Source organism: Felis catus, chromosome C1 (assembly GCF_018350175.1).
Source record: "Felis catus isolate Fca126 chromosome C1, F.catus_Fca126_mat1.0, whole genome shotgun sequence".
In the NCBI taxonomy this organism is placed as follows: domain Eukaryota; kingdom Metazoa; phylum Chordata; class Mammalia; order Carnivora; family Felidae; genus Felis; species Felis catus.
Genome location: NC_058375.1, coordinates 84,889,825 through 84,904,861, shown reverse-complemented (window position 1 = coordinate 84,904,861; position 15,037 = coordinate 84,889,825). Strand labels below are relative to the sequence as shown.

Genomic DNA, 15,037 nt, shown 5'->3' with positions numbered 1-15,037 from the left:
CTCTTGGAACTTTTTCTTGCTCTCATTTTCCAAGGATTAATTCTAATATCACTCATTTTTTTCAGGTCCTGCCCTATCTCTTGGGCTATTCCAAACCTTGTGATTTGCACAGTCCAGGAAAAATAAGAGCAATCCCTGGCTCTCTGATCTATCACAGATTGCTATTGCTTTTTTTCTGATTCCATAAGATATTTTTGAAAGTGTCTGGCTCTGCAGGTAGCATCTCTTCTCAAGAGCTAAGTGTTCCAGGAACTTTGGCCATGGCTCTATTTGCCTCTCCATTTCCATCGGAACTCAAGTAGCTGTCAATGACTCAGATCCTGTCCTTTTTAAGGTGTTATGAACAAGTAAGCCAGTGTATGACACTCCACAGAACCCCACCTTCATCCAACTGCCCAGTCTCTAGGAATCAAGCTACTATGAGGCTTTGAAAGACTACCCTGATCAATGCTCAAGGCTATAGCTTCCGCCGTGTCCTACTCTGGGCAATGTAGTCCTTATCTTCTTCAGGCCTAAGTCTGCAAACCAGCGAGACAAGGATTGAATTTGACTCACAGATAGGTTTGTTCTCCAATTAGCTAAAGTCTCCATCCTGCCTTTTTGTTCCCAACAATAAAACTGAACATCTGTGTTCTCATTCTTTCCCTGTTCCTTCTCTTATATTTTTGGTTTAAGTGCACAACCTTTAGAACAAGATTGTTCGAGTTTGAATCTAAGCTCCACCACTCACTAATTATGTGGCTTGGTCAAATCATGTAACCTTTCTACATTTCAGGTTTTCATCTTTAAATTGAACATAAATAAAAGACACCTATCTCATAAGTGTATGTGTTGCACTTAGAACCATCACTAGTACATAATAAGTACTTTGTAGTTGTTATTACTTTATTTATCATTGCTTATTACTTATTGTTATATTATTACTGACCTGGCTTTTATAGGTATTTGAATGAGATCAGTAGACTAGATCTTTTAACATAAAGGCCATAATGGCTTCCAACTATTGAACTATTTCTTCAAAGTAGTTCTATATTCCACCATAGCCTATCAACATTTTTGGCCTGTAACAGAACAAAAAATGTTTAATTATCTCCTTGGCAGTAAACAAAAAGGTCTAATGGACTTTTATTTTTAGGGAGGAAGAGTGTGTGGAGAAGTATCTTTCATTTCCTTTGGTATTAGATTACTAATTTTAAATCACCCTATCAGATTTTAACAGGCCAAAGAAAATTTGCCCAATTTCTAACTCAGAAGTCTGTACAGATTTTCTTACTCTGCACCTTATTTAAGCATCACCAGGAAGATGTTTCTATCGCATTGAGGAATTGGCTAAATTTCCCCCCTCCATCTGCTTTCTAGCACTTGTGGCTTTTTATTTCATATCACTTATAATTCAATGTAATTTGAGTTGCTTCTTGAAGTCTCAGGCTTAACTTGTTAGCTTGTCAGTCATCCCTTTTCTGTGATGAGTCAAAAATATTTTTCACCTGGTGAATAAAATATGGATATTTCATTTCATTGAACCATTTCAAGTTTCTAACATTGAATTGTTGATGTCTTGAGATTCTTTGCACCTGCTTAATTTTGATACACGACCTTTACGTTGCTTTGAAAGTCAAACTTCTAATGGGGAAGAATGTATTTTAATGTGCATATTGGCATGTTTCATAGGTTCAAAAGTGCTTTCTTTTATGTGCACAGAATGAAAATAAATGATCCTCTGACAGCCTGTCAGCCAGAGTTTTATTAGCTATGTCTGACCATGTCCCTTGGGTGGAAATGGCAGCCAAGAGCATCTGGGTTTTTATTTATTGTTAGGACATTTTGTACACGTTGTGGGAAGACCGTAACCTTGCTTCTTCTTGCCTCAACTCTTGAGTAGATAAGCCCCTGCCCCTGTGGGGGAAATTGGGAAGGAACTTTCTTTAAGACTGTGCCTTTACATGCACACCTTTCCTCATGTGAGGGCCTGCAACTCTAGAAATGTGGAGACCTCAGGCGGGGCTGAGTATTGAAGAATTCAGGGAAAGGGGACCTTTTTATTATGTCTTAGACTGCAAACTTCAGTGAGATATATTTGTCATTGCAGTGGTTATACTTGTTAAGTAGCCAGGACTGGAGACTAAGAAGAACAAAAGGAAAAAAAAAATTAACTATGTTCTAAGAATTGTATTTAATGCTTGGCAGGTATTGTCTCTTTTTATTCCACAATAATTCTATGAAATAAGAACCAATTTTATGCCCATTTATTTACTATTTATTTTTAATTTTATGCCCATTTAAAAGGTGAGAACATTTGGGATCAGACAGGTCAGGCAAAGTAACTTGTCCATGGTAACATGTCTGGAAACAGAAACAAAATTAAATATAAGTTGATTTATTATAGGTCACACAGCGAGCAAATTAAAAGCCCACTTGTTCTAAGGACTTTACTATGTTATGGAAAATTTTATTTTATTGATCATTTATGATAGATTTATAGAGAATATAAAGTTGCTAAGCTATTTTTAAGGAGGGTTTTTTGTTTGTTTGTTTGTTTTGGTCAAGGCTAGCTGGATTTCTTTCTTTGTTATTTTTTTATTAGAGAATTCAAGAAACTCTTTTTGTTTTGTTTTATTAAAGTATAATTGACATACAACATTATATTTCTTTCAGGTGTACAACACAGTGATTCAATATTTACACACATTACAAAAAGATCACCTGGATAAGTCTAGTTACCATCCGTCACCATACAAAGTTATTACAATGCTATTTACTATATTCCTTATACTGCACTTTATATCCCCTTGACTTATGTATTTTATAACTAGAAGTTCGTCCTGCTTAATCCCCTTTATCTTTTTAGCTCATCATTCCACTCCCTTTTCTTCTGGTAACCACCAGTTTGTTCTCTGTATTTATGAGTCTGTTTCTATTTTGTTTATTTGTTTTGTTTTTTAGATTCCACATGTAAGTAGAATCATATGATATTTGTCTTTCTCTATTTGATTTATTTCAATTAGTATAATACTCTCTGGGTTCATCCATGTTGTCACGAATGGCAAGATTTCATTCTTTTGATGACAGAGTAATAGTCCTATTATATATATACCACATCTTTATCCATTAATCTACTGATGGATGTCCATTTATTGAGGCACACTTAGGTTGCTTTTATTTACTTATTTAAAAAAAATTCTTTTTAATGTTTACTTTTGAAGGAGAGAGAGAGACAGAGCGTGAGCAGGGGAGGGAGGGAGGCGGGAGAGAGAGAGACAGAGAGACAGAGAGAGAGAGAGAGAGAGAGAGAGAGAGAGAGAGAATCTGACCAGTCTCCAGGCTCTGAGCTCTCAGCACCGAGCCCGACGTGGGGCTTGAACGCACAAGCCTTGAGATCATTACCTGAGCTTAAGTTGGAAGTTTAACCAACTGAGCCACCCTGGCACCCCATTTAGATTGCTTTTATATCCTGGCTATTGTAAATAATGCTGCAATGAACATATGGGTACATGTATCTTTTTGATTGGTGTTCATTTTTTTGGATAAACATTCAGTGGAATTGCTAGATTGTATGGTAGTTCTATTTTTAATTTTTGAGGACCCTCTATGTTGTTTTCTATGGTGGCTGCCCAATTTACATTCCCAATCCGTCAAGAGGGTTCTCTTTTTTGCACATTCTCACCAACACTTGCCGTTTTGATAATAGCCATTCTGACAGGTATAAGATGATACTTTGTTGTGGTTTTAATTTTGCATTTTTTTGATGGTTAGTGGATGTGTCTGCGATGACTTTAAATGCAAGTAAAATAGTTCTCCCTATTTGTGGCTAAAAACTATGGTAATATTGATGAATATTGCTAGTTAGGCTCTGGTGAATTATCTTCTTCAGGTAGTTGGGATTTAGTTTGAGAATTCATGGAGAAATGAGGAAGCATAGAAAACTGCTTTCCAAATTTTTACAATTTAGTTAGCTTTATGGAAAATTGGAACATTTCCCAAGATTCAACAACTATTCCAGGACCCAATAGCAATTCTTGTGATGTATTTTGTCATCCACTGAGAAAAGGGCATCTGTGAATTCTAGCTGTGGGCATCCTGGTTGAGTTATGACCAGTATAGCAAGGTCACATGGTAAAAACATGACAACTTTAATAGAAGACATTACCTGCTATTGCTTTCCTCACAGGGTAGGGTGGGGGGGAAGGGCGTGGTAGGTACTTGGATACCTCCACAATACTGCTCAAATTTGCAGTACAAACCTCCAGCTGTATGTTCAGCTACATTTACTGTAATATCTGTAAAATCTAGAAATGACATACAATTTTACACTAATATCATTACAATTAGGATCCTCAAGAATTGGTACAGTTTCAACTTCTAGTTGAATATAGAGATAGAGGTTATTTGAAGGCTTAGCAATTTTTTTTTTCTACTTAGGTTATTTCCAGGTATACCTGCTACTTGAGAATCCAGTGAACCTTCACCTCTAGCTATAGCATCAAGTATCTCATTTAATCTATACATCTTGCCTGTAATGGACTGAATGTTTATGTCCTCCCCAAATCCATATGTTAAAACCTCAACCCCGCAAGGTATTAAGGCATTAAGAGGTGGAGACTTTAGGAGATAATTAGGTTATGAGAGCAGATCCCAAGTGAATGACATTAGTGCCTGTATAAAAAAATAGACAAGATCCCTCATCTTCCCTCCATGTGAGGTCATGGCTACCAACCAGAAATGAACCAGAAACTGGGTTCTCGCCAGACACCGAATCTGCTGACACCTTTATCTTTGATTTCCCAATTTCCAGAATTGTGAGAAATAAATTTCTGTCATTTGTAAGCCAGCTAGTCTATGGCATTTTGTTATAGCTGCCAAACGGACTAAGACATTGCCCTAGAACTAGTCTTTCCTCCAACACACCTTTACAGTAATAAGAATAGTGGTTTCAGAATTATTTTGTGTTACTAGCATCTTGATTTTATGTAAGTTTACTTAAAGTTTCTGAGCCTCAGAATTCCTATGGTATTTAAAATGGGGTTAATATTTTTTTTACTTCATTGTAAAGCAATTATTAGTAAGCCTTAATGAAAAAAGCTTGTAGAATATATTGTATTTGAATCATTCATTGAGTAGTGTCTTGATCAGAGAAAGGGTTAATTGAATTATATTGGAATGAGTTTAATTTAATTTACAGTGATTAGAGAATAATTTTTCCTCTTTAATCCTCAGATTTTGAGATCCCTAGCCATCAGAAACTCCTGAAAACTTCATTTCAATTAGATCTAGTTAGGCATGAAGGAAAAGGAAATTATCAAAAGAAGAAGTGACATACGGGGCGCCTGGGTGGCTCAGTTGGTTAAGCGGCCGACTTCAGGTCAGGTCATGATCTCGCGGTCCGTGAGTTCGGGCCCTGCGTCGGGCTCTGTGCTTTCCGCTCAGAGCCTGGAGCCTGTTTCGGATTCTATGTCTCCCTCTCTCTCCGAGCCTCCCCCATTCATGCTCTGTCTCTCTCTGTCTCAAAAATAAATAAACGTTAAAAAAAATAAAAAAAAAAAGGAGTGACATAAGCAATCCCTCTTTCCTCACCTGACCTATTCAAAGTTCTCTTGAGATTGAAACTGTGGCTCTCAATAGATTCCTTGAGTTGCCTAGTGTCAACTCCTACCAGCAATTGTGCACACCGGGACTTACCATCAGTGACCATGACGTTTAGCACTTGTGGAATCAAAGCAGACCACAGGCCTAGGGAGACACATGCTATCTTTTCATTTTGAGGAGCACCCTCTTCTGATTGAGAACAATATGCATATACATTGATTTCTTCTAGAATAAAAAAAAATTTAAGACCAAAGATTTTCTACACATGAAGGTAGAAACAGAGTGGTGCACAGTGCTCTTTGGGTGAGCACCACACTCCATCTGTGATTATTATTTGGGCTGAAGTATGTTAAGGACACAGGATGTGCTTTAACATGGGTGTGTGGGGGCTGAATATTCAAACGGGAATAAATCAACAGCCTGCTGCTAACGTATTATTTAAAAATAAGTATTTCACAATGTACCAGCAGAAATATTAAAACCCAATCTCATGATAGGAGCACGGAGATTGGGCTTTCTTCACTCTCTTAATGATTTTATTCAGAGAAGGATTATCTTTTCTTTGTTTCAAACATCAGTGATTCGGCAATTACACAGGCTCTCTGCAGGCGGGGGTTGAGACAGAGAGAGAGCTGGGAAGGAGAAACGCTTTGAGCTGGAATGTGTTATTGAACAGATTTAAAGGTATTTTAATCATAGGCCTTTAATGCTATTTTAGAACATGTGTGTGGCTCCCTAGCTTATCTTCTCCCTTCTGCTGCAGCTGCTAAGAAATAGGCAAATTGCTCTCAGAAAGACGAATACAGTTTATTTTTGGGCCCTGCATTTTTGATTCCAAGTGTTATGAACGAGCAGGTTCATAGAAACATGTGCCTAGACTGTTGGGATGAGCACTGGATGTTGTATGGAAACCAATTTGACAATAAATTTCATATTAAAAAAAAAAAGAAAAACATGTGCCTAGAACAGTGCCCTGTGATTAGAGACCTCTGTCTTGAAGTGCTTCCTCCTCTCTTCAGATGGACTTAGCTTCAGACACTCATGACAAGTAGCTACCTGTGCAGGTTCAGCTCATTGATTTGCCACTGCTTTTATTCTCCTGAAATATGACTTTCTATTCATGCTATCCTGGTTTCTATTCTACCCTGTAATTTGTGCAAAAAGAAAAGTATCAGACGTGCCTGCTTAACAGTCTCTATTGACATTTTGCAGAACAGAACAGATTGGACCTATTTTCTTCCTGCATTCAGTTTAAAGTATTTGAACCTTTCTAACAGCTGTGAGACAATATTTATTCTTAGTCAGCAACCAATTTCATGAGTCTAAAACCATGTAATGTATGTAACTGTGTATTAAACCATGCAGAGCTGCCTGAGTGATGAGTTGGAACTTCAATAGGAGATCAAGTATGCTGCTCTGAAAGGGATGCTTTGGGATGGTGGGATGGGTCAGACTCTACTTCAGAAATACAACAAAATGGTTCAGGAAGAAGCCAAGGATTTCCATTTCAAGAAAGACCAGTCAAACTCACAGGCAGGGGGAGTATTTGCAGTTTTACCTGTGATGGTGGTAGTAGTGGGGGTAGAGTTGTGGGAGACGATTAGAAAGGGAGGCAAACCATAAGAGACTCTTAAAAACTGAGAATAAACTGAGGATTGATGGGGTTGGGAGGGAGGGGAAGGTGGGTGATGGGCATTGAGGAGGGCACCTGTTGGGATGAGCACTGGGTGTTTATGGAAACCAATTTGACAATAAATTTCATATTAAAAAAAAAGCAAGTAGCCATTTGTGTGTAAATTTCATAGGATATCAAATAAACTTCAGCCAGTTCTGCTTGTCTTTTAATTATTAATTAAGGGCCACAGGGAAGGGTTGGGTTGTGAACCTTTGGAGTGTGTGTATAGAATCACTTTGGGAGCTTATTAAAAATGTAGGATCGTGTTTGCATCCTCTAGACTTTCTGGTTCAGAAGGTCAAGGGTGGAGCTAAGGAATTTGCATATTTAATAATCACAGGTAATTCTGATGCATGTAACTTAAGAAACATTGTTAAAGATTTCAAAAGAAGAGTGGAGGATTTAGTATTCTTATTGCCCATGATTGAAACTCACCACTAATCCTCAAATATTCAAGAACTAAAAGCAGGGAGCAAAACTGACTCGAATACATTGTGTGCAGTTTAGTTGTAAGTGATGGGGATGGTAATCAGCAGTTTTTAATTCCTTACTGTGTGTCAGATGATTGAAACCAAATAAATTTTATATAATCTTTATTATAGCTCAGTAAGTCGGTTAACATTACATCATTTTACAGGTAGTAAAACATGCTCAGAAATGTTGAGTAACTTGTCCAAAATGACATAGTAATTACCAGAGCCCCTTAGGCTTCTCACTCTCCTCATTCTGCTCAGGAAAGTTTATTGTGACTTCTATACCAGAATCTCTATACTAACAAATCTTAAATCTGTATCTGCAGCCTGGATCTCTCTTGAGTGTTCTCCAACCATCTATCTGTTGGCCTGTTAGAATCACCTGAAGTTCTACACATTCTCAACTGTACTTGCCATCTTCCTCCCTATATTTTTTTTCTCCTTTACTGTCCTCTAGTTCAGCTAGTAGGACCCACTATCTACCTATTGGTCCAAGCCATACATAATGGAGTTCTTTTGATCAAAACACCCAAATATCTCCTGATCCGATGATCTTCTGCTGGTCCTCACCACTAACCTTCTAGTTCAGGCCAGAATCATCTCTTGCCAAGTGTATCAGTTAGTGTTTGCTGCACAATAAAAAATTTCCCATAACATAGTGACTTAAAATAGAAATCATTTTACTTTACTCACAATTATGTGTGCCAGCTGGGTAGTTTTTTAGGTCTGGACAAGTTTGGCTAAGCTCTGCTGGGCTTACTCTTGTGTCTGTGATCTGCTGAGATCGCTGGTGGCTTAATGACCTACCATGGCCTTACTTACATATCTGGTGATGGACAGGCTGTCAGCTCATGGCTGTATGGCTTTTGACCAGGGTGCTGGATTCTTTTCCACATGTGGCCTTTCATTCTTCAGCAGGCTAGCTCATCCACATGGTGGTCTCAGTATTCTAAGTGCAGTAAAAGAGAAGAAGGCCCGATGTACAAGTATTTTTCAGGCCCTTGGGCTGTATTTGTTAATGTCATCCAGAGCCCCTGACTCACTGTGGCAAGACACTGCCAAAGATTGTGGATAGAGGGAGAGGAATATTTCGTAGCCATTTTTGCAATCTATTACACTGGGACTTTGTAATAGCTCCCTGATGGTTTCCTTACCACCAATCTTGCCTCCTCCAATCCTTTTTTCATCCAGCACTCAATGAATGATCTATCATGTCAGTACTCCTCTCACTTCACTGGTATACCATTGTTTTGAATGTTCTAAAGTCCTAACTCCTTAACATGACTTAAGGTACTCCAGGATTTATATTCTATCTACCCCTTCGAGCTTTGACTCTCTCCCTATATTCTTAATTTCTTGTGGTTACTCAAACAGCCAGATTTAGTGTTTCTTAATCAGAGAGAATATGTGGCAGTAGGCTCTCATTAGTGTCCTTATCTTTCTCTACCTGAAAAGCACATTCTCATTTCCCTATCTTCCTGACCCTCCCTTATCTAAGTAACATATCTATCCACTAGTCTGAGCTTAAATATCACTTCCTCAGGCTTCTGTGGACATTTTGAATAGTAGCACTTAGACTTTACTGCAGGTAAGTGTTCAAAGTCTGCTTTCCTGTGAGAGTAGAAGCTCTTGAAGTCAGGAACCATGTCAATTTCATCTCGTACTAACTCTCTAACATGTAGCACCATGCCTGGTACATAGCAGGTGCTCAGTAAATACTGGCTAAAAGAACAAACACTCCTGATTTGTCTTATTTCAGTCTGACCATGGTACACTGTAGCTTAGGCTCAACTTGCTGATTCTGTTCCCTTTGCTTATATACTTAATTTATTTTGTGTTTCTGGACTAAAAATGATTTTAGTAATGAATGGAGAAGGAAATATATATATATACTATCTTTATATCTAATGATATGTACCTAATACATATCTAATATGTATAATGTTATATATATTTAGTAAATTTAGTAATTAAATTCAGAAAATTTGGTAAGGTCACATTATTTCTTGTTCAGGAGTCAAGTGTAAATTTATGTCAATGTCTTTTCTTGCATCCCCACCTCCTTAGAGAGAAAAGTAAGTGAGTGATTTAAGAGGAAAAGGATGGGACCACTGCAAAGGGAGCTTAGACAACTTTTCAGTGGTCTGAGAGCAGTCTTACCCATGTTGCCTTAGCTGTCTGTGGTCTGTTGTTGCATGGAAATTTTCTTGGTAGGCTGGCATCATGAACATTGGCCAAGGTCTGCTCTGTGGAAGCCAGTCAATTCTGGAGGCCATTCTAAAATTCATGGAAATCTACTTGGGAAATATAATTTCAAGACCTGTCTTTCTTGACTTGTGTATATAGTGTGTCCTTATAGTTTGTGTCAAGTGAAGCTGCCATGGTGAACTTTATAGCAAATCTGATAACTCTGTTACTATAAACTCAAAACAGAAAAAAAAAAAATTCAGAAGTCTTCTCTGGACACTAGAAAAAGTTGTCAAATCAAATAGTTCTTAAATCGAAGTTATTGATTTTGAAGCCCTGGAAAACTAGGTCATGTATAATTTGTATAAATCTAATTAGTTAGAAACATATAGACTGGTTTACAGCCTCTCTCCATATCCTTTATCGATCTCAGTTTCTTCATCTATGAAGTGCAGAAATTCATAATCTTATACTACATAATATTGCTATAGACCTAAGATGAGATAATATATGTGAGATAATTTTGTGTGCTATAAAGTATTATTCATTATCAAGCATTTTTTAATATATATATTCCGGACCTTGTGTTAAGGCCAAGGGAGAGATATAAAAACAAGTAAGATATAGTCCTTGCTCTGAGTAAGCTTGCAACTGATGGAGGTGACAGATGAGGATAAAATCATAATACAGAATGAACAAAACTGCAGTATCACAGAGAGGGTAGCAATTAATTCTGGCTAGAGCGTTCACAGAAGAGAAGATACTTAATTTGGGCTTGGAAGGATAGGTAAGATTTTACCAGAGGGAGAAGACAAGAAGGGCGTTCTAGTCAGATATCTCCTTCTAATCTGTAACAGGAGACTCACTCTGTTTTTAAAACAATGAGAAGTGGCGGGTAGATACCCAGAAGGCATATAAAAGAGGTATAATTGTGAATATTATTTATTTATTTTTGGATTAAGAGAGGATGAGAGGAAGTCATAAAACAAAGCAGCATCAAGGACAACTAAACCAGAACAAGAAGCAATGAAAATTCACTGGGGGAAATAAAACCCATTACTTGTTACTTTATATATACCCCCAAAATGCATGAAAACTTTGAAGCCACCCCTGAAAATTTCATGCATCAGAAGAGGATGCTTTTCTCTTACTTAATAATCAGATGAGTGAATACGTCAATGTGGAGATTGAGACAAATTGAAAGTGATTAATAGTGTTTGGTAAAGGATGCATTCAAATATTTTTATAGAAGTAACTTCAACAACAATTCATGAACTAAACAGAAAAATAGGAAAGTAACTGAGTTCTAATTAGACATATTGTCAACACTTTGTGTCATGGGTGGAAAGGCCCATTACTCTTCATACCCCCTACCCCTATTGCCAGGGGACAACGAAGATGGATGCTTTAGTTTTAAATGAAGAAACCTGTGCGAGACAAATTCATGAAAAAAAGTTCAAAAAAATGTTAAAAAAGCATTTTAAATGTAAGGAATTCAAGGGGCTCCTGGGTGGCTCGGTTGGTTAAACATCCGACTCTTGATTTTGGGTCAGGTCATGATCTCACAGTGGTGAGATCTAGCCCCGTGTTGGGTTCTCCACTGGGTATGGAGATTCTCTCTTCCCCTCTCCCTCTGCCTCTCTTCTTCTCATGCTCACACTTTCTCTCTCAAAAAAACAAAACAAAAGCAAAATAAAAAAAAGCAAAATAATTCAAAATCTGAAGGGAAACATAGACACACATATACACACAGATTCATTTCCCATTTTCAGACATATTAAGTTAGAGACCAGACATATAATTTAAATTATTCAGAAAGATGCCATTGAAAGTGAAAGGGAGTGCTGTTTATAATTGTCACCAGGACAACAGGTACAAACTGGGACTGTCCTGGGTAAGTTAGATGTATGGTAACCTTAGTTGTAGGAACTGCACAGTTAAACTTTGTTGAATAGGACAAAACAAATGCTTTTTTTTTTTTTTTTTTCCACTCAGGAGCTCCTAAGGCTTCTGGCCTTAAAACACTAGAAGTTTTGGCTAATGCAAAATTTATTATGTAGGTGGGAATAGAGTAGTATAAGCACCAGTATATTGTTGTACTTAAGAGCATTGACTGGTTTCAAATCCTGGTTAACTGTGTGACTTTGGGTGAATTGCTTAATGTGTCTGTGCCTCAACTTCCTCATCAGTAAATTGGGGATAATAACTGTTATTGTGAGAATTAAACAACAATACATGGAAAGTGCTTGCAAGAGTGTCTGGTTCAAAGGATTATGGAAATGCTTGTTAGTTTTATAATTATCCCCATTTTATAGATTACACTTCTCTCCCCACCAAAAAAAAAAAAAAAAAAAAAAAAAAAAGGAACAGATAAACAAATTATGTTCAGAGTTTAACCTGATAATCAGGCTCACTTTAAGGTAGTCAAAAAGTGATCCAGGATAGACAGAGCTGGAAACTTGGGCCTTCTCCAGAAAGAAGTATTTCCAAGCTTCCTCTGGAAATGAGTGAAGGGGAAGAAGAGGTCAGGCAAGATCTTAGTTTACTGGTTTGGTTTAAAGTCTCTGAGATGTCCAATGCTCGGTCAGATCTGTACCAGACTTGTTACTCATGTAGTGATATTATAGAGGCAAATGAGGTTTGAAAAAACACTAGAAACTTCCAAAACAACCACAGGAAGTCCATATTTATATGCTTACATTTAAGTCTTGCCATTAGGCTGAGTCTTCTTCATTATTACAATAATTAGTAATTACATTGGGGCGCCTGGGTGGCTCAGTCGGTTAAGCGTCCGACTTCAGCTCAGGTCACGATCTCGTGGCCCGTGAGTTCGAGCCTCGCATCAGGCTCTGGGCTGATGGCTCAGAACCTGGAGCCTGTTTCGATTCTGTGTCTCCCTCTCTCTGCCCCTCCCCCGTTCATGCTCTGTCTCTCTCTGTCCCAAAAATAAATAAACGTTAAAAAAAATTAGTAATTACAACAATTAATTACAATTATAATTACTATTAAAACAATAATATAAAAATAACTATAACTGTCATTCTTGAGCCTTTATTAGATGCCAGGCCCTCCCCGAGTCCTTCACATGTATTAACTCATGCAATACAACAAATATTTGATTTAGGTGCTTATTATCCTTTTATTATTTATTTATTTATTATTTATTTATTATTTATTATTATTTATTATTTATTATTATCCTTTTGCAGATGAAGATACTGAGGAATAAAGAAGTTACAGATTGGCTTAGTTTTGTATTTCATCAGTGTCAGATACATGCCAGGCACCTGGTAAGAATTTATTGAATCAATTTGCTTGTAGGCCTGTTAATATTTTCTAGCAGAACCCACTTACATCGTTGATTTTATTCAGTAAGAAGAAATTTTGAGAATCTATTTAGAGGAAAAAACATTTGCTTGCAACTGCTTTGTTATCCTTGCATATATTTGTTCTTGGTATTTTGATTTCTGTAAGACCACAAGAATTCATAATTATAAACAACATTTCAAATAACCTTTTATGTGCCATCATAGGTAAGGATAGAAGTGTTAAATGAGATTTTGAATTCTGGAAAACGGCCTAACAAATGAGAACAGATAATTTTTAATAAATCACTTATGTTTGGCTTTGGAAAGCATTATTCTGGATATTTTTGCCTCCAGTGATTTGATTTCCTAATTATGTTTTTACCTCAGGACAGTATTATAATTGCTTGCATTTTCTGAGCACAGACCAGCTGTAAGGGGAGAGGGGCACTTCTGGGCAGTTCTGTAAATGTCAGGAGCAGGAGGTCAGTCTGGGGTTAATGATGTGCTCTGAATCTTCCACACAGTGGAAAATCCACCAGTGAAGAGTGTGCCTACGATAAAGTATGTGAAGTAAGAGAGGACACCAAGTAGAAAACGAGGCAGCCGGAAAGACATCAACAGCAGAGAAGGCAGGGGAATAGCACAGAGTAGCCATTAGAGGCAATTGATCAGGGAAACAAATAGAAGGTGGTAGTAAATTTTTATTCTCCTCAATGGGCTATTTTGTAATGGTACTTTGGATCCTATGTGTTTGGCTACAAAAGCAGGCACTGCATTTTAATGTTTTGGGTCAGTTATAGAAAACAATAACAGGGGAGAAATAGTATTCCCAAGGATATGATGATATCTGTGTGTTTATTTGCTGCATTTAAAATTTAAAGGGCCCGGCTCCAGAAATGAATTATAGTTAGATTAAATGCTTTTCTAAATGCCAAAGTGATGCAGTGGCTCATCCCGATTTCTCCCTCATCATGCCTCTGTTTGACAACTGAAATCTAAGCACAGCCATAATCTCATCAGCCTTGCTTCTTTAATGAAAGACACTACCCTCAATGATCCATTTGATCAACACTCATTCAACAGTAACCATGGGTGGGCAAACAGTCCAGTGGGGGAGAAAAACACTAAAACACAATTACAGATCACCCCATACTTAGAGTTGTGTTAAATGCAATGAAGAAAATTCTAATTCTAAGAACACTGTACAGAGGGCCCTATTATAGACTGGTGTGTGTGGGGGAGAGGGTTGACAGAAAGTGTCCCTGCATACGTTACACGTAAGACTTGAAGAATAAATAGGAATTGGCCAGGTGAAGCTGGTGGTGGAAAGAGTCAAGTGCACATGACAGATCTTACTCTATTCTTTGTATTAAAAGGGTTTTGTAACTTCAAAGTCAGCCAGTTGACTATTTCTGGTGGGGCTGATTGAAGGGAATGTGATGAAATTTGGAAAGCTCACATAATAACAACAGGACACTGGAGTGACACCCCTTTCTCCTAAAACACTTCTCTCCACCTTGGAAAGCAGAGACCTGTGGTAGAATTATTGAAATGTAGGTGAACAGGTTGCCTTCCTTTTGGCTTTGATGGTGCCGGAAGAGGGAAAGAAGAGTCTGTATGGTCTCAGTAGAGGTGGAAGATAGCAACCAGGAACCATTGGGTTGCTCTTCTCACCATAGCGCAATTATTATGGGCTTTCAGGGACCTCTCTCTGGACAGACAGGGAATGTGTAAAATGCCTTCTGAGGTTGGCAGATATAAAAAGCCCAGATGGCTGATATAAAAAACCCATCTCCAAAGGCATTCTAAGG

At 37.7% G+C, this 15,037-nt stretch overlaps 1 long non-coding RNA gene across 1 annotated transcript in view; it reads right to left on the bottom strand.

The window, feature by feature from the left end:
• The window catches only part of LOC123379711, a 47,654-nt gene that overhangs the window by 30,309 nt on the left and 2,308 nt on the right, over nt 1-15,037 (bottom strand). The window contains exon 2 of the long non-coding RNA XR_006584583.1: nt 8,554-8,680. This is a non-coding gene — a long non-coding RNA (uncharacterized LOC123379711). The remainder of the gene's footprint in view (nt 1-8,553; nt 8,681-15,037) is intronic.